The sequence below is a fragment of the Vulpes vulpes genome, chromosome 12 (genome assembly GCF_048418805.1).
Source record: "Vulpes vulpes isolate BD-2025 chromosome 12, VulVul3, whole genome shotgun sequence".
Classification (NCBI taxonomy): Eukaryota; Metazoa; Chordata; class Mammalia; order Carnivora; family Canidae; genus Vulpes; species Vulpes vulpes.
Genome location: NC_132791.1, coordinates 109,253,066 through 109,280,677, shown reverse-complemented (window position 1 = coordinate 109,280,677; position 27,612 = coordinate 109,253,066). Strand labels below are relative to the sequence as shown.

The 27,612-nt window shown below is 54.2% G+C and overlaps 1 protein-coding gene and 1 long non-coding RNA gene across 6 annotated transcripts in view; one reads left to right on the top strand and one right to left on the bottom strand.

Annotated features, from left to right (window-relative positions):
- KIRREL3 (kirre like nephrin family adhesion molecule 3) overlaps positions 1-27,612 on the bottom strand; it is a 547,594-nt gene that overhangs the window by 50,646 nt on the left and 469,336 nt on the right. The gene's annotated exons all lie outside the window — the stretch shown is intronic.
- The window catches only part of LOC140594678 (uncharacterized), a 61,735-nt gene continuing 49,570 nt past the window's right edge, over positions 15,448-27,612 (top strand). Inside the window, exon 1 of the long non-coding RNA XR_011995771.1 lies at positions 15,448-15,612. This is a non-coding gene — a long non-coding RNA (uncharacterized lncRNA). The remainder of the gene's footprint in view (positions 15,613-27,612) is intronic.

The following is a 27,612-nucleotide window of genomic DNA, read 5'->3' as shown; positions in this document are numbered from 1 at the left end:
AGCACTTACGATGATAGAGGACCATTACTTGAAGGAGGGACCAGAGAAGTTTAATGACTGGCCTAAGCTCACAGAGCCTCTTCTGATGTTGGTGCTTAGGGTCACTTGGAGGGCCTCAGGTCTCTGCGGCTCCCTGGACAAACCGCAGAAGGGGACAGGCTCCCTGGAGACCACCTGAGAAGTTCCTGGTCTTCTCCCACTCCACTCTGCTCCGAGGGAGGGGCTGGCTCAGTCAGTTCTGGGGGCTCGGGGAGGGCTGAGCTGCATGTTTGCTCAGCAGATAGATGAGCGGAAATTGGGTGATGGTGGGTTGGGGTCCTAGCACAAAAGGCCTTCTTTGCCCAGTTGCCAGAGAAAGCGCATGCTCCCGTCCGGGCCCTGTGCAAGAATCTGCCCTGTGGGATCCGGGAAGACAGGTGTAGCAGCTGCAGACCGCAGTGCCAGGCCAGGCCTGTCCCAGCAGGCCATGCCTTCCCGCCTCTGCCCACAACCTGCCTGGCTCCCCCCTCTTCTCAGGGCCTCCCCTCCTCTGCCAATCTCCTGGTGCACCCGGAAAACTCCAGGAGGCCCTGGGGCCAGGTAAACACCCGAGCAGCACCCTTGCAGCTGCCCATTCCTTCCTTCCTGGCCCAGAGGGGCCCCGGTTTAGAACTACAACCCAGTGAGTGCCAAGCCCCAAGTTTCTCTTTTCTGAGGAAAAACAAACCCTCAGTGCTTCCGAGATGCCATCAGCAGCCCCAGAAGGCCCCCGGGGGTCCTGGCCCGGAGAGGCAGTTGGCCTCATCCGACCCTGCCCTGTCTCCCCAGGGGGCTCTGGGCTCAGGCAGATGTTGGTTGTGGGCTGGACGGTGGGGGACGACCCCCCCCAGACCCCGCCCACCCCCAACTCCCTCATTAGTGCCAGAGGCCTCCTTGGTGCTGCTGTGGCCAGAGAGCACGAGGGAGGCTAATGAGGGCTTTCCACACGCGGGGTTGGGGGTGTGTGTGTGACAGTTGCTGATGAGGGGAATTTTCTCTCTCTGCAATGCTGGGCCCCTTCCAGCAGGGAGGGCCGGGGCTGGGGCTCCTGCCCCCTTTCTTCTGGGCTGGCAGCTGTCTCTCCCGGAGGTGTCCAGGATGGAGGCATTCCGGCTGGACTTGAGAGAGCCAGAGAAGTTGGATAGAACCATTTGGCGCTCCAGGAGTAGAAGAAACACTTGGCCATCCTTGTCTCTGGGACTCCCCAGCGAGGGGCCAGGGGATGTGGTCTCGTGGCAAGTGCCCTAAGTCAGAAGGTGAATCGGGCAAGGCCATCCCACCTCCTGGTTTTGTTGCACCAGACACAAACTATGAAAGGACAACAGGAGATCTGGAAAGTTCCTTCTGGCACCGATTATTTCTTGGGTCTGAGGCAGTGGTTCTCAACCTGCCTGCATAGTACAATACTCTGGGGGAGATTTTAGAAATCCTGTTGGCAGGCCACACCCTGACCCACTCAATTCCAGTCTCTGGAGGTGGACCCCAAGCCTCAGGAGGATTCCAGTGCATGACCGGGTTTGAGAACCAGCTACCCCTGGGCCTTTGCTCAGGCGTGTGGCCCCTGTGATCACGGTGCAGAGCCTGAGGAGGTGTTTCTAAAAACCAAATACGGTGAGGGGCCAGGCTTCCTTCTTGCTGTTCTAGTCCTGTGTTTTGGAATATTGGATTAGAGGGAGCGCAGAGGAGGGGAGAGAGGAGTGGGACGCTGCTTCACGAGTACCCGGGTGCGCACACACGCTCACACACACAAACATCCATCCTCAGAATGGGTCCTGATTATATCTTCCTAAATAAGTGGTTATCATGCGGTTATTCATGTAGCTATGCATTATTGATTGGCCTTCGCCTCGCTGCACACCAGATGGGGTAGGAGGGGGTGCGGATGGGGCCGGGGTGTGCGGGGTGGGAGTGGGTGAGGAGGGGGGATGTTTGGGGGCCATGAGGCTGAATAGAAATCACAGTAGCTCTTGGCAGCTGTAGCGCCGATGGAAGGGGGCGACTCATTACCTCTCCATTCAGACCGGGCCCAGGGCTGGGGCTGCTGGGTGTGGGGTGGGGGAAGGCGCGCAGCCCGAGCCTGGAGATGCATTATTCATAGATCGCCCTCCCAGGATTGGTTATTATCCTGAACCACTATAGAGTTTGGTCTCCTAATTTTTAATCACAGGGAAGGTGGAAGCGTTAGCCTTTTGTGATTAATCCGGAGATAAAAATAGTTGACTGTTTTGGTGTTTGTGCTGGTTGTCAGTCAAGAAGAAACGCATTAACTGTTGGGTGGCTGAGGCCTGCGGAAGCCCCCGGGAGAGCCAGGCCCCAGAGCTGGATATCTGGCCGGGGGGGTGGGGGGTGGGGGGTGGGGGGGGTGGGGCTCAGAGGGGGGCCGGCTCCTGGGCACTGCCTGCCAAAGGACAGCTCGAGCCAATTCTAGCCCCACACCTGTAGGGGTGCTTGGTCCTCGCAGTTTGCTCGCCTGTCATCCAGGGTTCCAGCAGGCAGCTGGGGGGCTCCCCTCTTGCAGACTGGGCCACACACGTGGGGGTGTGATGGGAGGCACATGCCTCTCCCTTCCTGGGAGGGGCCCTTGAGGACTTTTCTCTGAGCTCTGCTCCCGGGGGCGACTTGAGTGGCGAGGTGTGCTAGGGAGACACTGTCAAGTTCCGCATCAACAGAAAAGGAAACTGAGGCCAGAGAGCGCAAGTGCTGCCCAACGTTATGGGTGAGGGAGGGCAACGAAAGATGGGGATGGGCTCGGGACTCACGTTCCACGTACTAAGGTTCTTCGCACTCTCTTAGGAAATAGGAGATTCTGTGGCGAAAAGCTGCTGAGGTGCCACCCGGCCCCAGGTGTCTGTGAGAAGGGGTCCCGTGATGAGGAGGCCTTGAGCTTCTGGGGTGACCGGCTGGCTGGACCGCGGCCGGACGGAGGGCAAAGTGGAGCGGGTTCAGAGGGTTTCTGCCCTTTTCTGGAATTGCTCACTGCCTCTGCCCAGTGACTTTACGGTGTCACACTGGTTTGACTCATTGGTCTTGGTCCGCCCGGTTGGCCAACCTTGCCAGAGCAGGCTGGGAAAAGTCCCCGGGTGCCAGGCCGAGGGCGGCACCTCAAAAGAGCGTCCTCCAAAATCCAGCAGTCCCCCGAGTGGGCCCCCCGCCGGGCTTCCAGGCCTCCTCGGGGGCTCTGTTAGCCCAGACGGCTGGTTTCCACGGATAGCCGATGGGGCGCATCAGCTCACAAAGGCCTGCAGTGGGGACACGGAGGGTCAGACCGCCTGGTGGCCCCTGTGGGAGAGCGGGAGGCCAGCCAGGCCACCTTCCTGCCCCCAACGGCACGGAGAACGCCACCCACAGACACTAAGGCCTTCGGAGGGGACTTCTGGGCCTCGTCACCTCACACAGCGCATCCTCCACAAGCGCTCTATTAAAAACACGAATCCAGGGGATCCCTGGGTGACCCAGCAGTTTAGCACCTGCCTTCGGCCTAGGGCGTGAACCCGGGGTCCCCAGATCGAGTCCCACATCTGGCTCCCTGAATGGAGCCTGCCTGTGTCTCTGCCTCTCTCTCTGTGTATCTCTCATGAATAAATAAATAAAATCTTAAAAAAAAAAAAACCCAAAACATGAATCCAGTTGTGTGCCCACTGGGTTTCAAACCTGCCAGGGGCTCGCCCTCTTCCTAGAACATAGTTGGGAGCCCTCTCTGCTGCCTACAAGCCCCTGTACCTCCAGCCCTGGCCTCACCCACCCCCTCACACACTGAACCCTACCCGCCTCACAAGCCACGCTCAGCCCCAACCCAGGCCTTGCCCTGCTTCTTCTCTGTCTGGACTCTCTAGTCCGTCTTCTTGTCCCTCTGGCTTCTTCCTGTCGTCGAGGGTGCAGCCCGGCCTGGCCACCCTGTGGAACAGCCCCCCTCAGTGACTCCCTGCTAGCTCCCCACACTTTATTTTCTTTATCTCCCAGTTCGCTTGTTGTTTGTCTCCCCTTATTACAAAGGAGGCTTCCTGACAACAAAGAAAGACCTTGTCTGTCTTGGTCACTGCAGTATTTCCGTGTCTGGATCAGTGCCTGGTGTAGAGTAGGAGCTCAAGAATTTGTTGAGTAAATAAACAGGAGATTGCGGGGTGGGAGGTCTGTCTGGGGGTCAGCACTGTGTGTGTGTGTGTGTGTGTGTGTGGTGGGGGTGTTGGGGGGTGGCCAAGAGGGGGATCCTGCTAGCCCTCCCTGGGACAGCAGAGCAGAAACTCTGTGGTGTGGCTCCTGGGGGCTGGCATTTCTGGAGAGGGGAGCCTGGGCTGGGAGGGCGTGGGGATGGGAGCAGGGGCAGCTCTCAGCCAGTTTTCGAGGTAGCACCATTCCTTCTGTGGATGCTGCAGTTTGTCACCCGGTCCCTGAGGAATCTGCTTGAGCCTTGTGACTTTTGTCTATGAGGCTGAAGCATCCTGGGCAGCCTTTTGTCTCAGTAGCTAACCTAGTCTATGGGAGGGATCTGCAGATCACTTGTCCTCCCCTAGACTGCAGCCCCATCCATCCTGGACCCCATCACCTGCCTCGCACGGGATCCCCCAGATATGTTTGCCGAGCTGCACCTGGCTTGAGTCAAGGCTGTGTCACAGCCTTGACAGGCTCAAGCTGTGTGATGGCGGGCAAGGTACCTAATCTGACAACCCTGGTCCTCTTGGGTTAGTGGGGTAATAAAGATACCTGCAGGATGATCACGAGGATTACTTTAATGATATGAAGAATGCAGAGAGACAGAGTTTTGTAAAGGCTTATGCAAATATTGGTTATTGTGTCCAAGTTTTAAGAATAATATTTAGTTGGGGAGTTATGTGAAAGACACTGTGCCAAGGGCCCTCTTGTTTTATACTCACTATCCTTGAAGACAGCTACTATTGGGATCTTCATATTGTAGAGCAGGGAACAGGCTCAGAGAGGACAAATCACTTGGCTGAGGTAACACAGCAGGTAAATTCCGCGGTGGTACTGTTGGAATTTAGATCCTGGTTTGTTTGACCCCATAACAGTATCCATTGGAGTCAGAGCAGCCCACAGACCTGCCCGTGAAGCTGCAGTAACCCTTCAGAACCCTTTCCACCAACCCTCCTGCCCTCATTATGGCCCTGTAGCCCCATGTTGATGCCGGATGGGCTCTGTCTCTGCCTGTGGGCTCCCCTTCCCAACCTAGTTTCAAAGGGCTCCAGAAGCACGGGCCCGGCTTGCAGTCGGTGCTCGAGAGAGGTCCCTTATAGGGGTGGATGAATGATTTCTGCTGTCTGCTCACTGCTTACTTCTGTCATTGTGCCCTGTTGTCAGGTTCTGGGCCCCAGGCAGCCTCAGCCTCCCCTGTCCTCACCCACGTGGACGTGCCACCTCATGGCCAAAGCTCAGAAGAACCACAGAATGTCTACACAGGACTGGGGGTGGGGCACGGGGTTTTTGCAGGAACTGCTTCTCAGAACTGGTTCAACTTTCATTCAGAAAATCTGCATTGAGCGCCCACTAGGTGCCACGCAGCGTGAGGCCCTGGGATACAGAGCTCCTCCCTGGTGGAGAGAAGACCACACACGAATGAATACATGATATAATGTTGGGTTGATGGAATATGATGCTGGCAAGTACTAAGCAGAGAAACAGAGCGGGTGGGGACTAGCGAGATCCTCAGTCGGCCTCCAGAAATCTCTTCTGCTTTCTCCTGACCTTCCTGGATGTTACTTTGTCTTTTTTCCAGCCCTAACTGTTGGTCTTGCCAACAAGGGTTTGCTCTTGCCCAGCCCATGCCTTTCTAAACTGTTTATGGAGAAGCAGATCGCTTTCCTGAGGATGCAAGCGACCTCTGTGTGTGGATAAATCCCCAAATGCTTGGTCCCCATTTTGGGGAAGGGCACCACCACTTAATTAGAGAAGCCAGAAATCTGCAGGTCTTTCTGGATTCTACTGTCCATCGCGCATTGCTAACCGTCCTGGTGAATTCTCTGAGACAGCTTTCACATCCGTTTCTCCCTTTCCATTCCTGGCCTTCTTCCTGGCTCAGGCCCTCAGCATTTCTTGCTTGGATTAGAACTCTCAGCCCTTCTTCCCCATGCTCCAGCCACATGGTCCCGGAGTGACCTTTACAAACGTTTGGTCACCCATCCATTTGCCCATCCGTTACCTGCCATTTGCTGAATAGCGTTCCTTTGTTTAAAATAATTCGAAGGTCCCCCCACTGCCATCTGGACAACGTCTGAACTTCTTGGCTCCTGCCAACCTCTCCGGGCTCATTTTTTCACTCCTTTTTAGCTCAAATTCCTCTCGTGGATAAGAATGACCCGCAATTCTGGGAATAAGTCACTCTTCCCCAATTGTCCCTCTCCCTTTGTTTGGTTAACTTGAAGGTCTAGCAGCTTGGGTTCAAATCCTGGGCTTGTGGTCCTGGGAGAGTTGTTTAGCCTCTCTGAGCCTCAGTTTCCTCATCTGTAACATAGGTAATTTAATAAAACCAGATTCGCTGTGTTGTTGCCAGGACCAAGTGAGATGCAGTGCAGGAGAGCACTGTGTAAATGGTCCAACGTTGTATGGATGTGGTACGTTATTGGTTCTCCAAGCAGACGGGGCTCATTCCCTTGGAAAGATCATGGGCAAAGTGCCTGGGGCTTAGAAGTCTGGTGTCAGGCATGGGGTGAAGACGCTGCTGCCCCCCTGCCCCTGCCCAGGGTAATCCCACGCTGCTCTTCCTGGCTTGGCTTCTCCTCCCTCCTGTCCCCCCACATTCTGTGCCACTACTGCGAATGTGGTCATGGCATGTATGAGCCCAGCCGACCCCAGGTGGGGCAGAGATGAGGCATCTCAGCTCAGCTTGGCCAAGCTGCTGACTCACTAAATCCGGAAATTTGGGGTGCTTTGTTACACAGCGGAAGTAACTGATATACCCAGTAGTTACCTACTGTTTGACTTGTTCCTGCAAGATTGTCCAAATCAGACCTCGTCTCTCCAGCTCCTTCTCTCATGCTCTAGTTGGACTGGTCCATTCACCTCTCTGCAAGGACAGCCTGCCCTGTTAGAATTACATGCTTTTGCTTGTGAAGTTCCCTCTGCTGGAAATGTCCTTATTCTGAATCTTAACTGGCTGGAATCCCAACCTCTTTCCAATCAGTTCAAAGGCTACCTTTGGCTTGTTAACACTTGGTCATTCTTTAAGCCTCAGGTTCTTGCCACCTCCTCTAGGAAGCCCCCTCTGGCTTAGCACCCCCCCCAACTCACACTGCCCTAAGGCCATATGCCACCTCCATGAGCCATGGCTGTTGACTGCCCCAATAGCTGTGAGGTCCTTGAGGCCAGTCCTGGTTAGGTTATTTTTTTCCATCCTTGTGTTTAGTGTCCAGCCCATAGTGAGAACTTGGTCCCTATTTGTTGACTGGTGCCTTGCCTGACCTGGCTGAGTTAGAAGCAAATTTCCCCCTCTTCACTAGTTTGCATTACATCTATCTGTGGACCTGTTTCAGGTTCTCTACCCCTCCAGAGCAGGACTCCTGATGCCTTGTGCATTTTACTCACCACCTAGCACATTACCTTGGACAATAAGAAGACAATAAAAGATAACGAGTAATAGCAAATGCTGGTTGACAGAGGGCTTACAGTCCTTCCAGCACTTACAATACTACTAGAGTCCTTCTGGCACAGCCTCACAACAACCTTGCATAAAGTAGATACACTCAATATGCATATTTTAGAAAAGTGGAAACTGAGGCACCAGCTCATCTCTGAAGTCCCCTGACTCCAGTGACCTGTAAAGGCTCAGGACACTGGGGAGCCTCTCCTATGGAGCTCCTGACCCGCAGGGGTAGGAAGGGAGGCAGGGTGCTGGGCTTGGCTCCTGGCTCCCAGTTCTTGGCTGCATGATTGGGGGCAAATTGCTTAATTCTCTTTGCAAGATACTGTCTCTGTCGTAGATATTATAGTATCTACTTCACTGGGCCATAGTGCGGATTCAGTGAGTTAATACAAGCACTTTGTTTCATTATTACTTTTTTAAAGAAGTTCTTTTTTAAAAAAATATTTTATTTGTGTATTTGTGAGAGACACAGAGAAAGAGGCAGAGACACAGGGAGAGGGAGAAGCAGGCTCCATGCAGGGAGCCCGATGTGGGACTCGATCCCAGGACCCCGGGATCACGCCCTGAGCTGAAGGCAGAGGTTCAACTGCTGAGCCACCCAGGTATCCCAAGCACTTTGTTTCAAAGCGTGGAGCTGTGGTAAGAACACAGGAGGTGCTAGCTCTCGATACCATTGTCTGTTCACTAAGTAACTGCATGGAGATAGAGAGCAGCCTACTGCACGGGAAACAGCTTGTGTGAACCCCTTGTTCTATACTCGTTCTGTGCCCCGGCCTCAGCCTCCCTAGATGTCACAGTCAGCACCTTGCCTCCCCACGAAACCACAACCATGAGGAGGAGGTTAGAGACAGATGGGCTGGGCAGGGGATCCTGTAGGGAGGAGGGGGCTACAGTAGTGGGGTGAGGGCAGCGAAGACAGGTGCCGGCAGGGGCCAAGTCAAACCACAAATTAGGAAGGGTGAGCCTTCTGTTTATTTCCAATTAAACCCGATAAGAAGGTCTGAGCCATCTCATCAGTGAGGAGACGGATGTTTCATTAATACTGAGCAGAAAAATAAGTCCCAGGATGTATGCAGAGTGGAGGGAGGGTAGACTGGGGGGCAGGGAGAGGACAGCAGGCGGCAGGCTCCCTGCAAACAGAGACGTGTGTGTGCGTGTGTGCATGCCCATGTCTGTCCACAGGAGTGCCTGGCACTGGGTGATGGTGGATGATGGGTGACCAGCGAGTGGACAACCAGTGAGGCAGGCTTGGGGTAGCCCTTCTGGTGGCCAGAGGGAGAAGCCACCAGGGAAAGGGTGTCCTGTGAGAGCAGCAGCAAAAGGAACCATGTGCAGCACGTGGGACCGCTGGGCACAGGCAGGGCGGGAGGGGAAGGCCAGCCTCGGGCGCGGGTATCCTCCGTGGGCCACCTGGCATGTGGGCTGTCCCCCAAGGAAGGGACCTGCTCTTTCCCCACCTCCGCTCCTGTGTGGATGGGTGGCCCTGGGGCAACATGAGAGCCCTTCTCGGTGTGTCTGCAGGAAACATGGGCACGTGGCTGCCTCGCGGTGTCTGGCAAAGCTCTCCGGCTAGTTCTGACCTTGACTTGATTTTGGGGTTCATCTGTTCACCATGGCTGGGTCGGGGGGACAAACCTATCATGGTTACATGGGCTGTGCCATTTACATGTTTGATGGGGAAACTGGGGCCCAGTGGCCAACCCACTTGGGACCAGTTACACAACTGACAAGTGGGGAAACCAGGAATCCCGCGGAGGCCCCTGCGAGTCCAGCGGCCCACTCCTAACCTCAGTGCTGTGTGGCTGCTCATGAACGAGAACCCTCTGTGTGCTTTTCGTTGCTTTTGCAGCCTCAAGGCAGCCATCCTGACCCAGCAGAAGGCTGGTGGGCCTCAGGAGTGTCCCAGTTGGTCCCATAAATAGAAAGCGGCCCTGATACGGTTGGTCTTGCTACGGCTCCCATCTGGCAAATTGACCTCCTCAAGGAGCTGTATGCCTTTCGCTAAGGACAGAAAGGAAGACAGGAGGAAGCCTTCCCTCCCAGCACCTGGAGCCTCAGAACAGAGGGACGCGGGAGACAGGGTCACCTCATTAAGGGACTTACAAACTCAACATAAGAAATTCCAATAATTGGGACGCCTGGGTGGCTCAGTGGTTCAGCATCTGCCTTTGACTCAGGGCGTGACCCCGGGGGTCCTGGGATCGAGTCCCGCATCAGGGTCCCCCATGGGGAGCCTGCTTCTCCCTCTGCCTGTGTCTCTGCCTCTCTCTGTGTCTCTCATGAATAAATAAAATCTTAAACAAAAAAAGAAATTCCAATAATTGGCTTTTAAAATGAGAGATTCGGAGCGCCACTTTTGCATTATGACAGCCTGCATGTGTTCCTTGTCGCCCTTGGTAGGAGCAGCGAGAGGAAGGCTGGGGGAGGAGACGAGAAGTGACAGGGACCGAGAAGTCCGGTGGTGGGGGGGGGATGCAAATAGGGAAAGACAGGCAAAAAGCGAAAGAGACAGGGCCGAGATGTGCAAGCCACCTGCTTGGGGAAGAGATAAATGCGAGGGGAGAAAATACGCGGGCCTTGCTACAGAGAGCCGTGAAGCCAGGGGCAGCGTGCCAAGTAAGGAGAAAAGCGAAGTGCTTTCTCTAGGCCTCTTGCCACAAAAATTCATTTCAGGGAATCCCAGAAAACCACTAAATGTACCTTTCAACTTTATGCAAATTTACCAAATCCACTCTTTGCCAGAATCCTAAGAGGGAAAAGTCAAAGTCTTTTTCTGATCTGAGCCTGTTTTTGAAAAGGCACCAGCCTCTAAATCTGAGAAAGGGCAACGCTTTTAGAATTCATTATAAAAGAGCGTTTTAATGCTCATCTATAGTTTAGCCTCATAGATATTTTTGAAATCTCCTATCTTTCTCATTTTTTTTTTTTCCGCCGAGACCACATTTCTCCTCAGAAGTTGGTGAACGTCGCATTTCATTTTCTGTAGAGAGGGTCCATTTTATGGGTGAGTGTTCACAATCTTTCAGGATGCTGCCGTGGAAGACGTAAAGTCTGTTGCCCCTGCAAATCCAGGGCATCGCTGGGAGAAATGCAGGTATGTGCAGCCTGTGGAGGGCTCGGCTGGGGTCACTGCAGGTTGGGGTCTTGCAAGCCCACCCTGAGATAGAGATCTGAGGGAGCTTAGTGCCTCTCTGGACCACTGTCTGATGGGAGTGAAGAGGCAAGGTTGGCCAGAGGGGCCATCCGAACGGCGATGGTGGCACCGTGAAGGTCTCAGCAGATCATACAGGGCTGTGGCTCTGGACGGCCCTTAGGGTCATGCTATTCTAGGACATGGGGCTGGCCTTATACTCTGTGGGGGCCGGTCATTGGAAGGGGGCTTCCTCCCTGTCGTCACAGGTAATCCCTAGAGAGGGACTCAGCAGAGCCGGCCGTCTCTGACACTCCGACAACCAGGGAATGGGTCCTCCTGTCCTCCTGTCCTGAAGCGGGAAGAGGAATCTGGGGGGGTACATCATGGCATCTGCTGCAAGGATGGTGCTCACAGGAGGTGGGGGGCATGGACCCTTCTGCAAGTGTCACCTTTTTCCCATCAATGTTGAGATGGGGGTAGGGGTGGTTTGGGCACCCGGGTGGTCTGTATCAGAATGCAGCCCCTCAGGAGAAGAGCTTTGGTAGCTGGCAAGGAGGACACGAGGACCTCTACTACATGCTCTGGTTCACCAGGGCAGGGGGGGGACTTCCCATCTAACTGGTCATCCCCACGGCCATTGTTTGCTAGTGGTCAGGGCCACCCAAGCCCTGCATCTCCAACCCCAGGGGAGCAGTGTGAGTGGGATAAAGAAAGAGCACAGTCTTTGTTCTCAGACAGAGCTGGGAACTGGGTTACGGGGTGACCTTGAACAAGTTTCCAAGCCTGCCTGAGCTCCGGTTTCCTCATTTGTAAGGTGGAGCTGTATTATTCTGCCATGAGAAAGAAGAAATCCTGGCATTTTTGACAGGATGAAACTTGGGTGAAATAAGAAGGTATTATGCCAAAGTAAAATAAGTCAGAGAAAGACAAATCCCATGATATCACTTATATGTAGAATCTAAAAAAAGCCAAACTCAGGGGTGCCTGGGTAGCTCAGTCAGTTAAACGTCTACCTTCAACTCAGGTCTTGATCCCGGGGTCCTGATATCGGGTCCCACACTGGACTCCCTGCTCAGCGGGGAGTCTGCTTCTCCCTCTCCCTCTGCCCCTCATGCTCTCTCTCTCGCTCTCTCTAGTAAGTAAACAAAATCATAAATAAATAAATAAATAAATAAATAAATAAATAAATAAATAAACCAAACTCAGAGACAGTAGAGTGATTGTCATCAGGGACTGGAGGTGGGGGAAATGGGGAGATATGCATCAAAGGGACACACTTCCAGTTATCAACAGGTTGAGGATCTCACAGACAGGGTGGAGATTATAACCAATAATCCCGTATTATATATTTGAACGGCGCTAAAGGAGAAGATCTTATGTATTCTCGCCACAAAAAGGAAAACGGTCATTACGGGATCAGTTGGAGGTGTCAGCTAACGCAGTGGTAATAATCATTTCCTAATATACTAAATGCACCAAATCAATACATTGTACACGTTAAACACACACAACGTTCTGTCAATTACAGCTCAATAAAGCTGGGGAAGGAAAAGCTCAAGTCAGAGGCTAATGTGCGATCCAGGAGAAACAAGACAGAGAGAGCCCCGGTGTCTCCTGCTGGCAGCGGCTTTGAGTGGCCTTATGAGATCTGCCCCGAAGGCCATGCGGGGCATGCAAGTTGTGACAGGGTGCAAACTCGGGGGGTGGGGGGACTGGAATGGAGAAGGATGCTCCTCAGACTTTCCTAATGTTCTTACTAACATCCCACTTAAGAGCAGAAGTGGTTACAAACCTCCGGGATTCTGGCCACTGGGCCGGGTTCTGTCCCCAGAGTTAACTCGCTGTGTGGTTACACTCACATCCCTAGAAGGTGGTGGTGGTGGCCGCGGGGGCTGCTCTCCCTTCCTGGGGTGCCTGTCCCTCCCCTTCTGACTCGTGGACACCTGTGAGACCTTCAGGTTTTGCAGAAGTGCCTCCTCTGGACTCCACTGGACAGTGGCTGAATGTCTGCAGGGCAGGGACCAGTCTTGCGTCTGCGTGTCCTGCTGTCCTGCACGATGCCCCAGCCAGAGCTGTGCGGTGGAGCCTCCCCTCCAGTCCTGCTGCATGGGATTTGGGGGTGGCTGGGTGGAGGACCCGTGCTGGGGGTGACTTCCTGAGGGGCACAGCCCTGTCCTAATTCCCTTCTCTCTCCTGAGAGCTTGCACAGAGCTGCTGCTCAACAGATGAGCGCTGAATAAATGAGAGGAGAGTAAGAGAGATGCCTACCTGAGGGGGGTTACAGGCGGGAAAAACTATGGGGATGCTTTGAGGGGGGACAGATCTAGAAAACACTAGTAAACACCATGGTGTATCGAGTACCTATTATGTTCCAGAAGGTCCCGAGTGGTCCTACCGGCCCTTCACATTGATCTCATGGGCCAGTTTGGGGAGATACTGCGATTTGGGGCTTGTAAGAACTTGGCTTGTTTGGAGATGTTATAGGCATTTGAATCACTGAGTTTGGGACCCATGACAGCCGGGGTCCCAGGGCTTTGCCGAGACCTCGGACAAGTCTCTTACCCTGTGTTCCTCACTGTCCACCTCCCATCACCCCTTTTTCTCTAGGCTGGTGACGCTTGGATCCTTACTCACCTCCCTTCTTTTTGCTGTCACTCCTCCCAGGCTCCCCCTCTCCTGTGATGAGCAACCGACTCCCGGGGCAAAGTGCTTGTAAAAAGAGATGGGGCTGCAAGTGCGGCGAGTGTCCTGGAGCAGCCCAAGTCAGAATATCTGGGTTTCAGCTCGGATCCGCCTCGCCGCCACGTGCAGTAGTCTGGAGGGGCAAGGGCTGCATGGATGGTCCGGGTGCAAGCAGACCGCTCAGGAACAGCCCATCAGCTGCTCCAAGGCTGGAGGGGGTAAGGTCCTCACTGCTCGTCGGGGGTGAAATGTGTTGGATGAGCCAGTCGGCGCCCGTGATGGGCGTTACTGTTCGTGGCCAGAGGCATGGATCATCCAAACCCCGTATGTGATTGAAAATACCATTTGCGTTTGACTTTGGAGTGCATCGTGGGCCAGTGTGTGCTGGGGGACAAGGGGAGGGGCAGCTGTACTTTTTGAGCATGTTTATTTTAGACCCCGTTAGGGCTCATTTGCATTTACTGGATATGATCCCTGGGAGAGGTTGGCAGGCCTTACTCCTCATGGAATGTTCCTCAGCCCGCGCTCGTTGGAGAGGCAGGCCGCTGGGCCCCGGAGGACTGACGGGCGGCCTCGGTGGGCATGCCATCGGGCCAGGGCTGTGTTTGCAGTCAGACCCGGGGCTGCTCTCTGTGTGGCCTGGGGTCATCGAATTAGTTCTCTGAGCCCGTGTCTTTATCACGAAGCAGGAGACGTCGTACCACTTCCTCTGAATGGCCCGTGGGCTGATTCTGTGACACGGAATTCTATGTGCCCTTTCTTCTCTCTCCCCGGACCTCATCCCCCAGAGAGTGGCTCTGCCCTCTCCATCCCCTGCCAGGTGGCAGTTTGGGGGTTTCATTTTTTTTTTTTTAAATTTATGATAGTCACAGAGAGAGAGAGAAGCAGAGACACAGGCGGAGGGAGAAGCAGGCTCCATGCACTGGGAGCCTGATGTGGGATTCGATCCCGGGTCTCCAGGATCGCGCCCTGGGCCAAAGGCAGGCGCCAAACTGCTGCGCCACCCAGGGATCCCGGTTTCATTTTTTTTTTAAGATTTTATTTATTCATGAGAGACACAGAGAGAGAGAGAGAGAGAGACAGAGAGAGAGAGACAGAGAGACAGAGAGAGGCAGAGACACAGGCAGAGGGAGAAGCAGGCTCCATGCATCCCGGGGACTCCAGGATCATGCCCTGGGCCAAAGGTGGCGCTAAACTGCTGAGCCACCTGGGCTGCCCAGTTTGGGGGTTTCCAAGAGGGTGGGCAAAGTCAGGAATAGTCCTTGTGGTCAGACGGGAAGACCTCTGGAGTCAGAGGTAAGGCAGGGATGGTCACTTGCTTTTTAGGAAGCAGGGGGTGCAGAAGGCTGAATAATTCACAACCCACCTTCCCAGGGAGGGGATTTAGGAAGGAAGAGGGGTTAGGGGATGTCTGGGTGGCTCAGCTGGTTGGGTGTCTCCCTTTGGCCCAGGTCATGATCCCAGGGGTGGTGGGATCGAGCCTGGCATTGTGCTCTCTGCTCCGAGGGGAGCCTGCTTCTCCCTCTCCCTCTGCCTGCTTCTCTGTCTCTCAAATAAATAAATAAATAAAATCTTAGAAAAACATAGGAGGAGGGTGTGGTCTGTCACAGAATGGGGATGGGGCTCTTTAAAAAAAATTCTTTTTTAAGATTTTATTTATTTATTCATGAGATACACACACAGAGAGGCAGAGACACAGGCAGAGGGAGAAGCAGGCTCCTGCAGGGAGCCCCATAAAGGACTCGATCCCAGGACTCCAGGATCACGCCCTGGGCCGAAGGCAGATGCTCAACCCCTGAGCACCCAGGTGCCCCAGGGGATGGGGCTAAGTGTGGGTGAATGAGGGCACTTTGACACTTCTCTCATTTCTCTACGGGAGAAAAGAAAGGCCTCTCTTCCTACAAGGCTGCTGAGGACTAATTCGAGGCCATAGGACTCTGGCTAAAGGCTGCCACGTGGTTTCCTGCTCAGCTCAGCTGTTGGGCTCCTGTGTTGTTTGGCTCTCCAGCCAAGGCCTGCAGGTACGGAGGCCGTATCAGGAGCACCTGCTCACATCCATCCCCCCGGGAGTCAAGGCCCAGGTGTCTCAGGTGGGCCAGGAGGAGGCTGTCAGGGTGGGAGGCCCTCAGAGCTGTTGGATCCCACCCACCTCCCTTACTTGACTGATATACGAGCCAGCCCAGAGAAGGTGAGTGATGCGCTCCGGGCAAAACAGCAAGTTATTGCCTCTGGGTGTGCGGCGGTACAGATTTTTTTTTTTTTTTCCAGAAAGGATGATTTCAGAATCCAGACTTTTAATTTCTTGTCTTCAATGAGCCAAATGGCTCTCCCTACTTGTTTGCCTGTTTCCACAGGACTTACCAAGTACAAGAACAGCTTACAGATGGATATCCTGTAGCAGAGGCCATGATACATGGAGAGAGGTCATTGAAGGGGAGGATGGGCTCACGCTGCAGCAGGAGGGACTGAGGTTAGATGTCAGGGAAAATTATTGGCATTAGAGACACAGCCAGGGGAGAGATCTGGTCTCTTCATCCAAAGTGCCCCCCCGCACCCCACCTTCCCAGGTCAGGGATGAGTTGAGTGTGACGTGGAGACATGACCCTGAGGCAGGGAGACAGGCCTGATGGCTTCTCAAAGCCCATCTCAGCTCACGTCCACTTACACACTTGCTTATTAGTTTCCCTGCAGTTTCTTCCCTGCTCCCAATTAGCCTCTGTCCATCCAGTTCTCCAAGAGGTGTTTCTACTTGGAGGGGAGGGGGGGGAAGGGGAGTACAGGGGCAGGACGCAGGGGAGGGCGAGCCTACGCATTTCCCATCAGGCAACCCGCCTCTGCTCCCAGCCTGGCTCTTGCTGTTGGAGGGGAAGCAACCACCAGGCAATTTCTACAGCTTCCCATCAAACTTTGATCAATTGGCTCTGAAAGGGCCTTTTCTTTACAAATGGTTTGTGCCTCCGACAGCAGTTAATGGTGGAACATCCAGATGCTGCAGGGGGCTCGGAGGTGGGTGCCTTGTGCCAGGTGGGTGCCGTGAACAGGGCCAGATTTGGTCTTCTCACCTGCTCCGAACCCCCAGCTCCTCCCTGCCTTTGTGACTCTCGGGGCGGGGTGGGGGGAGATGTCAAGATGCGACCCCAGAGCCTTGGCGGGGAGCCAGTGGCCTAGCACTAAGGGAGAGGCCTGCGGGCAGGAGAAGCAGCTGGTCTTCCAGGAGGGAAGGACCAGGGAGAGGCGGTGCGGGAATCAAGCTCCACCCGAAGCGGCGCTTTCTGATGCTTCACCGAGTGACCTGAAGGGCGGTGGCCTGTGGGGTACTCTGGGTGGCTGGCAGGGGTGGCCGCTCGCACCCACTGCTGCACAGCATCTCCCCCTGGGTTACGTACCCTGCACCTCGCTGTAACTCGGCAAGGTGGGCAAGGCTGCGGGGACCCCGGGAGCCCTCCTGGACTCCGAAGGGAAGAGCCCCTCAGCGATCAGAGCTGCCCAACGTCACCCATCGGGAGTTTGTGTGATGAGGTTGAGCTCGATAGTTTCCCCTCAGCACCCTGGGTGCAGCCATGCACACCGTGCACTCACCCAGCCCCCGCTGGCCCAGCGGAGACAAGCGCCGGGTGTCACTCCCCACCCAGAGCTGGCCTGCTCCTATGGCTCCGCCCTCCAGCCCTGGGTCCTGGGACCTTGTGGGGTTCCCACACCTCTCCTCCAAATCCGGACCGGGTACAAAACGTAAGGGCGCGCCTCCTGCCACTGGCCCCCCACTCAAACCTGCATCATGGAGATAGATAATAGTTGAATAAAAATTTCTAAAAAATATCCGAATGAATGCAGAAAGATCCATGGTGAGCCAACTATCACGATTTTAAGTAAAGACAGGATTTTGAAGCTGAGATCCATTTAAAATGATTTAAGGTGATCACCTGGTGGAGGGAGGTGATCAAACACGGCAACTCGCTCAAGTGAAAATGAAATAAGCAGAGAGGGCAAGACCATATTATCGATGCCTTTGCTCCCATCGAAGCCGGGAAAGGAGAACGACCAGCTCTGTTGTAAATGAAGTATTGAGGCTGAAAATAATATTGCGTGTTTTAAGAAGCCGACTTTTCAATGTTTCAATATTTTTTTCAAGCGCTGGAATGTTCTAATGAGAAAATTAACGATTAAAAAAATGACGTAGGATCATGTGTATTGGGGCCTGCATTTCTCCTCTGGCCTCAGGCTGCAGGCTGGCTCCGCTGCTGCTGTTACTGGTCCCGCCTCTATGTGGTAATTTGATATTTTATTCAGAAATTAAGGATTTCTTTGGCATTGATGCTGATTTTGGACATTTTTACACTAAAATATTATCTAGATCCCTGAGTTTTTTGATGTCCCCTTAAATTTTGTGCCTCCCCCCAACCTTGGTCCTGCTTCAACTGCTTCTCCAGAGAGGGAAGCTGCCCCGCTTTCCTGTCCCTGGTAGGGACAAAATGTAGGCTGGCCCCTCAGGCTCTTGGCACCCACCTGGGGCACGTTCAGGCCTAGAAATGTCCTAGGGGACGTGAGCACTGGAGTGGGAGCAGGCTGCCAAGGGAAGATAAATGGGCTCCAGAGGCCCTATGGATAGAGATGGGCAGCCATTCCCGAGGCCATTCATCAAGTTCTTGGTGCGATGACACACGTTAATCAGGCCAGGGGCCCCCTGAGATGACGGGGCAGGGAGAAGCCAGGTGAGCAGAGGCTCCTGCAGGCTCTGAGCTAGTGCCTAGAAGGGGCAAGGCTCAGCCAGGGTGGCCAGGCTGTGCACTGACCAATTCGGGGGTGGGGGAGTGCTGTTCCCTTGGTTGGTCCCCCTTAGCTTCTGTCCTCCAGGCAGGACCCAGCTCTGCTGTTCAGACCCTGGGCTGGGCTGGGGGCTGGGGGCTGGGAGGGGCTGTGGGAAGGCAGAGGGGAATGAAGCAGATGGAGGGGGACAGCTCAGGGGTGGGCCTGCACACGGGCTCTTCTCTGTCCTCACAGTGGCTTCCCCCGTCTGCAGAATGGAGCCCGACTTCAAGGCCCTCTGTCACCTGGCGCAGCTTCTCTTGCCCTCTGACCCACCAGAGGTCCTTTCTATGAACACTTCCTCCTGCCTCCAGGGCCTCTCTGCCTTCCCTGGGTGACCCCAGAGTGGTTTATCCTCCAGACCCAAGTTCTGCTTCATCCCCAAAGCTTCCCCTGACTGACCACGGCCCTCCCCATCCCACTTACTCTTGCTGGCCAAGTCTCCTTATGGGATCATCTCGTATGTTTGTAGGTCACCTCCCAGAGCAGACTCGGTTCTCCAAGGGCCTGCACCACTGCTTCTGTCTGGCCTTTCCTCCTCGGAGCCTGGCGGCAGTGCCTCAGCAATGAGGTGACCCTGTGCGTGCCCTCAGACCTGTGGTTCCCAAAGTTGAGGGGTGGACGGGAGGCAGTCAGGACCACGGGGCAGGAGGGGAGCTTGGAGAGCACACCCGCTCCCCCCCAGAGCCCGTGTGGGTGCCCTCTGCTCAGGACACTGGGGTTCTGCTAGTCCTGACCTCTCATCAGCTCAGGCCGGACACGCAGATGTGCCCTTGACTAGTTCTGCCTCTCACACCCCATTTGCCGTGGCTCCCCTCGCGTAAACACGCACAGATCTCATCGCTCCTCATATCTGTGCTGCTGCTACCTGGCAGGTCACCACGACCTAAAACCTGGACTTGTCAGCAGCTTCTGAATCTGTTTCCTGCAATCATTCTTGCCCCACCCCTTCCCCTGGGAAGTCCTTTTCATAGCCTTCTCCTCTGCTCAAAGCTTCTGGCGGTTTCCTATCTGAATCAAGCAAAATCTGAAGCCCTTACTGTGGTCTGCAAGATCCAGTAAGGTCTGGCCCCTTGTTCCCTCTGACCTAATTTTCATCAGTCTCTCCTCTATTTACTCTGCACCAGCTACACAGACCTCTTTGCTGTTTCTGGAGAATTACACAAACACTCCTGCCCCAGGGCCTTTGCATGTCCTATGCTCCACATCTGGAATGTTCCTTCTCTCAATTTTTGCTTGGTTCACTCTCTCTCTGTCTCTTTGGATCTTTGGCTATATGGTACTTACTCAAAGAGGCCCTCCCCAGGTATGCAGATAAAACTGCACCTCCGCAGCACCCCTCTCCACCTCCTCACCTTGCTATGTGTTGCTTTATGGCACCCAGACATTATAAAATTATTTGTTTGTTGTCTGTCTCCTTCCCCTGGTGGAGGCTCTGTGAGAACAGTGACTTTTCCTGTTTTGTTCACTGTTGTATCCTTAATGCCTAGGACAGCGAGGGTGCATGGTAGGTGCTTAATATGAATGCTCCCCACTGCGTGGTGGGGGAAGAGTTCTTCCATCTGCAGAGGGGCCTCCATCCCAGCAGGACACGAGCAGCTCTCAGGCTCTGGTTAGAGGCCCCCTCTGCGCCCCATGGTCCCTTTGGCATTAGGTGAGCACTTCACACTCCCAATAGCTTTTGCATACAGGGTCTTATTCCAGCTGCTTGGCAATCCCTGGGGGCTCCCAGGGAGAAGCCTGAGTTGACCTGTGAGTTACGGGGAGAGCCTGGGTCAGAGGTCAGGCCTCCCGGGGGCCCCGCCCTGTTGGTCCAGTTCTCCAGGGTGGCCCTGTGGCCTGATTCAAGGGTGCCCTGGTGGAGGCCATGCCCTGGCCAGCTCCCTGGAGGCTGCTGGGCACAAGCCTTGTCTCTCCAGTCTGGGCACAGTTCCAGTTGTGAGTCACTGCTTAGTCACTACTCTGGCTTATTTTACAACGAAGGGTGATGATAATAAAGGCCATTAATCACCGGGAATGATGGCTCACACTCGGGAGTTCTCCAGCCTGGTTCTGCTAAAGAGCTCAGGGTGCTTCCATTCACTTCCAACAGCCTTTCTGAATAGTGGGGACAACAGCCAGGGATACGTGTTCCTATTTTCTAGCTGGAAACAGGGACGGAGACGGGTACAACGACTTGCCTTGCCGAAGGACTCAGCTTAAGTCAGGGGAGGGTCTAGGGCAACGGCGTGCCAGCAAACCAACTCTCCAAAGCCAACACACCACCAAACAAAACCCTGATTGGAGTGTTCAGCAATTTCTACAGTGTGAACCCTCCCATGACGGCGGATTTCAAGCTACCAACGTGCCGCCGATGGCAGAGTCAGGAGGGAATGCACCGTCGGCTCTCACGGGCAGCGCAGGCCACCTCCAGCCCACCACTGGCTCAGGGAGGCGGCTTCTGACTTCCCTCCAGAAGTTCACCGCCTGGGAAACAGGTTGACCCGCAGCCCCCACCCCCACCCCTCGGATTTTCATAACAGCCCATTTACATAGGCAGTTACTATGTCCAATCATCAGATGAGAAACCATGAACTGACTTGGCGGTGGGAGGGGAGGGCTCTGCTCCCTTGCTGGGAACGCGCGGGGCCAGGGAAGGAGCGCTGGATGGAAACCCTGCCTGGCAGGTCCTCCAGTGGCTCCTCTGTCCTTGGACCCCTGAGCACACTGGACGGTGGCTGCTGAAGGTAAAGCTGCCTGAGCCTGCGGCGACTGCGATGCTCATTCATCTGTTGCACCAGCTTTACTGAGCGCTGCTCTCTGTTGGGCCCATGCTAGGCGCTGGGTGCAGACAGCAAGGGCACCCGGACCCTGACTGCAGGGGACATAGAGTCCAGGTGGGGGAGGGCCCCACACAACGCAGGTGCTGCCATGGGGAGATGCAGGGTGCCTGGGAACCCAGGAGGGACCTGGGGAGCCCCAGCAAAGCTGAGGCCCGGGGAGCGCTCACAGGCCTCTGCAGCATGCGTGGAAGGCATTGAGGGACAGGAATCTGCTGCAGCGGAAGGTGAGAGATGGTCATGCGTGCCCAGCGTTGGGAGAAGAGGAGTGAGCGGAGGGCATGCAGGGGGTCACTGAGGCCAGGGAGGGCATGGGGTGGGGTGGGGTGGGGGGAGGGTCACTGAGGCTGGAGGCCGGAGTGCGTTAAGTCACACACTTCCCGCCCAGGGCCTCTGGTTCTGCATCAGTGGGTCCCCAAGGCCTTTCCAGTTCTGATGCCCCGTGGCCCAATGTTCGGAGTGTGCTCAGTCCCCGTGAGTGTGCCAGAATCCGAGAATCCCGAGTGCCAAGAGGCAGACGCCAGCCCGGCCGGAGTCAGTCAAAGCCACATTTGGATTCCGGATCTTGGCAAACTGACCTCCTGTTTGCTGGTCTTAAATCCCTGGCTCCCCAGAGCTCGGCAGGGGCAGGAAAGATGTCTGCTGCCCTTGCCCTGCCCTCCGGCCCCCAGAGAGGGAGCAACTCCCCACGGGGCAGGGGTGGAGTGGGCTCAGAGGATGCCACACGTGGATTCTGGCCACGAGACACCAGCGCTGGGGTGGGGGGGTGGGGAGCCGGCAGGCAGGCTGTGAGTGTGGTGGGGGGAGGAAGGGTAGGGGCTCCCACACGCAGATGGCTAACAAAGGGGCAGATGGGCCGAGGCCTCACGCTGCTCTGGGCGCCCTGGGGGGCAGCAGTACACTTCCAGTGCGTTGGCCAGCGGGGGCTGGACATGCACTTTGGAATCCCAAGCATTTGTGCAAGACGTGCACCATCCTGCAGCCACCATCCTGCTGAACTGGTTTTAGCTCCTTGACCTGCAGACACTGTGAGAGCTAATAAGTGATACCCGATATCGAAAGCCCTTGAGTGCGGGGTGATTTGTTACCCAGCAATAGATGACGGGAACAGATTTTGCAGAAATGGCCAACCACATCTCCAAGGGGCCTGTGCGCCGACCACGGTGAGGCACCGTGCGGTTCGTGACAGGCTTTCCCGTACACCTTCCTCCTCCTCGTGGCGATAGCTGTGAAGCCTGGCAGGGCAGGTATTCTGAATTCTTAGAGAAGAAGACACTGAGGGTCAGAGAGGCACATGGGGGTATGGCCTAGGAATCTGACTAGGAGTCCAGTGTCTTCTCTGCCACCGTGGCTCCTGGCCGGCTCACTTCTCATGTACGTGGGAATCCAAGTCTTTGGCCAAGTTCAGAGGGAGAGGTGGGTTTGATGGAGGCAACAGGAGGGAGGACCTCTAAGGAGGTCGGGTAGAGTGACGATTCCTGGACAAGGAGGTTAAATCCAGGGTAGGTTGCAAAGCATTGAGGCTGGCCCCGGGCTTTCTTTCTTTCTTTCTTTTGATTTAAATTCAATTAGCCAACATAGAGTACATCATTAGTCCTGGTTTTCTCTTTCACCAGGTCAGAACCCTGAACAGAAGCCCCCAGAAAAGCTGGGGTGACATGAAGACTCATGAAGAACAGGAAGACTCCATGCCAGGTGTGCTAGGCTGGGAGTCGGGGCTTGTGAAGCAGGGCTCGGCTGACTGGGACAGACACAGATCCTAAGTCCCAGAAACTTATCTCTGGCCCCCCAGAAGCTGGGGCCAGCCCCCCCCCCCCACCAGCCGCCCCAGTTTCAGTGCTATGATCATCTTGAAGGGCTTCTTGGAGGCCCAGGAGGGTGGGCGGGACCTGCTGGGGAGGGAACCAAGCCGTAGGGGGAGCTGGGTGTACTCAAGTGGGGGCAATGGCAGAGGAAAATGTGCTCCTGGATCCCTCTGAGAATCCTTTCAGACAGCAGGTCAAATACTCAGCCAGAGCAGCTGCATAAATTAGCATACTTCATATAGGGGAACGTACTTTGCATGTGCCTGGGCTTAAGGACTTGTTTGGGGGGCGTGTGTGTGTGCATGTGAGTGTGCAGGTCCCCTCCTCCCCACTTCTGTTGCCCAGCATCTCTGCTGGCTCCCCCAGAGCATGTAGCACGTCAAAGGGGTGCAGGGGGTTTGAAACAAATCATTTGGATCTCCTTAGAGCCCGAGCCCGCAGCCACCAGACCTATCTCATGCTGGCACCCACGTTACCTTTCTTTGGGTGGACCCCTCTGATGGGGACGTTACCAGAGGGCACCTGTGCGAGTGCCCAGGGACAGGGCGGCTGCACCTGGGGTGCCATCTCTTCTCCATGAGGGGCCTGCCGTGCTTGGGGGCGGGGGGGGGGGGTCTCCTGCACTGGTGCTGGATGGGGGTCTAGTGAAGCTCCTCCTGCAGTTACCAGCACTTTCTGTGAGCCAAGCCTGGGGCTGAGCCCAGAAGGTTCCAGATGACTAAGCCCGTGGTCTCTGGCTCCCAGAGCCCGTAGACCCCTGTTGTGCACGCAGCCCGCCCCAACCACCAGAGGCCTGCCGGTACCCGGGGCGGGTGTCTGGCTCACAGACAAGTGTTTTCCCCATTTTACAGACGAGGAAGCTGAGGCTCAGAGAGTTCGGGCCACTTGCCCCAAATCTCTTAATCAGACCGGGGCTGGACCGGGCTGGTGAGCAGAAGGGGGCAGGAGGCGGGGTGGCCATCTGGCCCCCAAAAGCCCGAGGTAGGGGGAAGATAGGGACCACAAAGGGGAGTTCAGCTTCTCCCCCCAAATGATGTCACCAGCTGAGACAAAAAAGGAGAGAGTTGAGGGAAAAAATGCACATTTCCACACTCTGAGTTTCCCCCTCATTAATTTTAATCTAATTTGATCACAACATTCCTTGGTAAACAGCAGCCTCCCTTAATAAGCTAGGCTCTTCCCCACGACCCTGCAATTGTGTTCCTAATCAGCCAGTGTATCCGGAAAGGCTCACTGCTAATTGTCGCCAGGCCTTGTGCTATCCTGTGTGTCAGGTAAGGGATGGCAGCGAGAGATAATTATAATCAGATCTAATTAGTAATTATAACAGATCCCAACTAGAAATTGTTTTCAGTTAAATATTCCCAGAGAGGTGCTAATAGTCTCCGGGGCACGCTGAGTGCCACTGACACAGGGGGAAGGGGCTGGCCTGGCGCAGGCGACCTCGCACCAGTGATTTTCATCCCTCCAACCCTCTCATGAGTTCGTGATTTCGGAGACTTTGAGGAAACGCATGGCTCAGGGGCCGGAGGTGGTGGCTCTGTGGGGGCGGAGCTGGCACTCAGGTCACGGGGCTCCTGCGGCCTGCACTCTCCCACCTAGGTCCCAGGTGGAGGTCCCTGCCTCGCACGGCCGCCCCCGGTGGGCCTTCAGCAAACACCAATTATCAGAAAGGTTTGGGACCTTGAGGGATGGAAACTTCTGGATTACTAAAGAACCTGTGCATTCTTAGGCATCACGCATCACGGGATCTTTGCTGCTAGAATCATTGTTGAACTGAATGGGGTGCGAGTCCCATGGCTGAGCACCCCTGGGGATGCCTCTTCGCCCCAGCTCTTCCCCTTTCCTGTCTCCAGCAAGGGCTTCATCAAACTGGGGTTGTTCCACTAACCTAGCCGGCACTTTCCTCCTTCAGACCCACGCCCCATGCACCTGCTGCTCTTTTCCAGGGCCATCCGGTCAGGAGACCAACTTAGTCAAACACCTACGATGGTTTCCACTGCTCCTAACCAAAGTTCGAGCCCTTTGACGGGGAGCTCCGCCTCCCATTACACTTCCTCAGCCACTCCATCACTTCCACTCACCCACTCCATCACTTCCTCAGTCACTCCATCACTTCCATTCACCCACTCCATCACTTCCTCAGTCACTCTATCACTTCTACTTGTCTTCTCCATCACTTCCATTCATGTACTCCATCACTTCCTCACCCACTCCGTCACTTCCTCATCCACTTCATTACTTCCTCATCCGTCCACTCCATCACTTCCTCACCAACCCCATCACTTCCTTATCCACTCCATCACTTCTAATCGTCTTCTCCATCATTTCCACTCATGCACTCCCTCACTTCCATTCACGCACTCCATCACTTCCTTATCCACTCCATCATTTCTGCTCATCTACTCTATCGCTTCCATTCATCCACTCCATCACTTCCTCACCCACTCCATTCCTTCCTCACCCACTCCCATCACCCCTGAGCCCTGGCTCTTCATTCAGAGTGTGCTGTTCTTTGATGTCTCTGTGCTTTTGCTTGTGCCATGATGACTATTTTTTCGTCCTCCTTCTACTAAAATCTTACTGATTGTTTCAAGGAAGAGTTCAGGAACCACTTCCCTTGTGAAGTCTTCCCAGATTTTCTCAGTTGAAATGAACACTTTCTCTGTATTTTGCTTATGTATTCAAACATTTCTTTCATTCTGCCTCATATGACAGTTAAGTGGTTTATATGTTTTCTCCTTCCTGTGGCCACAAACTCCTAGAGGGTAGAGATGATGCTTTACTATTTCTGCATCTCCCCTTTGTACCTGACACTTCTACACCGAGTAGGAATTGAATACAGATTTGCTGAATAAAGGAGCGAATGAATTACTGAGAAGCTTCCACTCAGTGACTGCATTATGATATTGCTAGTTCTTATGGGAAACCAACCTCTACATTTCCAGGTCCAAGCCTTTGAACCTTGGATGCTGTTGGGTTGTTGGAGTATGAAAAGATGGGATTTGGTGAGAGGACCCAGGAATGCCTGAGTCCCACTTAAACCAGCTTTCCCAAGGCCACATATGGCTATTGAGCACTTGAAGTGAGGCTAGTGTGACTGAGGAGCTATATTTTTAGTTTTATTTGAACTTAATTAACTTGAAATTAAAATCAAATAGCCATTGTGGCTGGCGGCTGCTGTATCAGACAGTGTAGCTCTAGAGGCTCCGCTGGGAGTCCTCAGAGACCCTATTATACAGGGCAGCATGAAAAACCTAGAACCAAAGACTATTTTGGGTCAAACGAGGCTGGCCACAAGGTATTCCAGAGACTCATATTAGCTTCAGTTGGAAAATGGGATATGTTTTTAATGCATTCTTATATTTTTCAGTGCTGACATGGTATGATGTTGATCTGATAACTCTATTAACCAAAATACAAGATTAATGAGGGAAACGCCACTCCCCAACCATGTCAGGAAATGTGAGTGTAATTTTACTTAATTCACTGCCTGCTGAGCAAATTCTCCAGCTCCAGCTCCAGCTGGTCACAGGTCCCATTTATGTGCCACGCTCCATACAGAGTGTTTTTACACCAGGCGGTGAGTGGCAGGAGAGAGCTCAGGCATAAGTACTGGGCTCCTTAAAATAGAGCAGCCATTAGCAGGGAAGGAACATGTGTCCACTCATCTATGACAAATTGGTGAATTTGTCCAAATTCCATTCATGCTTCAAACTTCACCTAAAACCCTCCTTCCAGCCTACCTTGGTGACTTTGTTGGCAGATTGGGTGCTGCTGGCCTTCAGCCTCCCTTCCTGTCCTTGTCCTGCTTCCATTTCTGCTTTCGGGCCAGGTGCACACTGCGAGTTCCCTCAAGGCAGGTCCACAGCAGATTTCAATGGGGACAGCAGATTTCAATGTAATGTGAATGCACCGAGTGGCTGAGTGAGGATCAGTGAGCCACATCACACTGATGGGAGCTTCCAATCCATTATTGCCACACTAGGCAAATGGGCCTGATATTGCCAGGTCTTTGCAAGAGAAGCCAGAAATCTGAATTTTTAATACAAAACCCTTCAGAATCTTAAAATGTTGGCAAAGAATTTCAAAAACTCTGCAGATACTCTGGGAGCTAAGCAGACACGTCTGTGTGTGTGTGACCTGGCCTGCCTATTGACAGCTGCCTCTTGAGAAGCTGGGTTGAGGGATTCATGCCACCCCCGTCCACTCTATCAGTCCCTCGTTCTTTGGTAGACCCTAGGGTGCCCCTAGCATAGGGAATGCACTCGACACACATTGTGGGAGCAACACGATTATAGGGAAGACAGAGTCCCAAGCTGGTCTTGTGTGTGAGGCCTAGACGCCTGCCCCAGGAGTGCTGCCCATAGCTCCTCTAGCCCACCTGTCTGGGCAGATAAGATGGGCCAACTCCCCTGTCCAGTGGCAATCAGAAGAAGCCGGTGGACACACCTTGGAGTAAAGTGATTCAATTAAGCACGGGTTCACAGAGAGTGCTGAAATCCTCTCTCCAGAGAGCCATCTCCTGCGATGGATTTTTAAGACCAGCAGTTGGAGAACCACTCTGTCTCTCTCTCTTTTTTCCTTTTGGTACTGTGTCTCTAGTCAATAAATAAGTGAGAAATAAAGGATTTGAGAGAAAATAGGATGCAGTCAAAAGGTAAATTGTGAGCTTAAGAGCCCCGGAGAGACTGCCACAGACTTGAAAATGTTGCCTGGTTTGGCGCCCGCCTCCTCTGAGCCCAGATTCAGGCTCTCGGA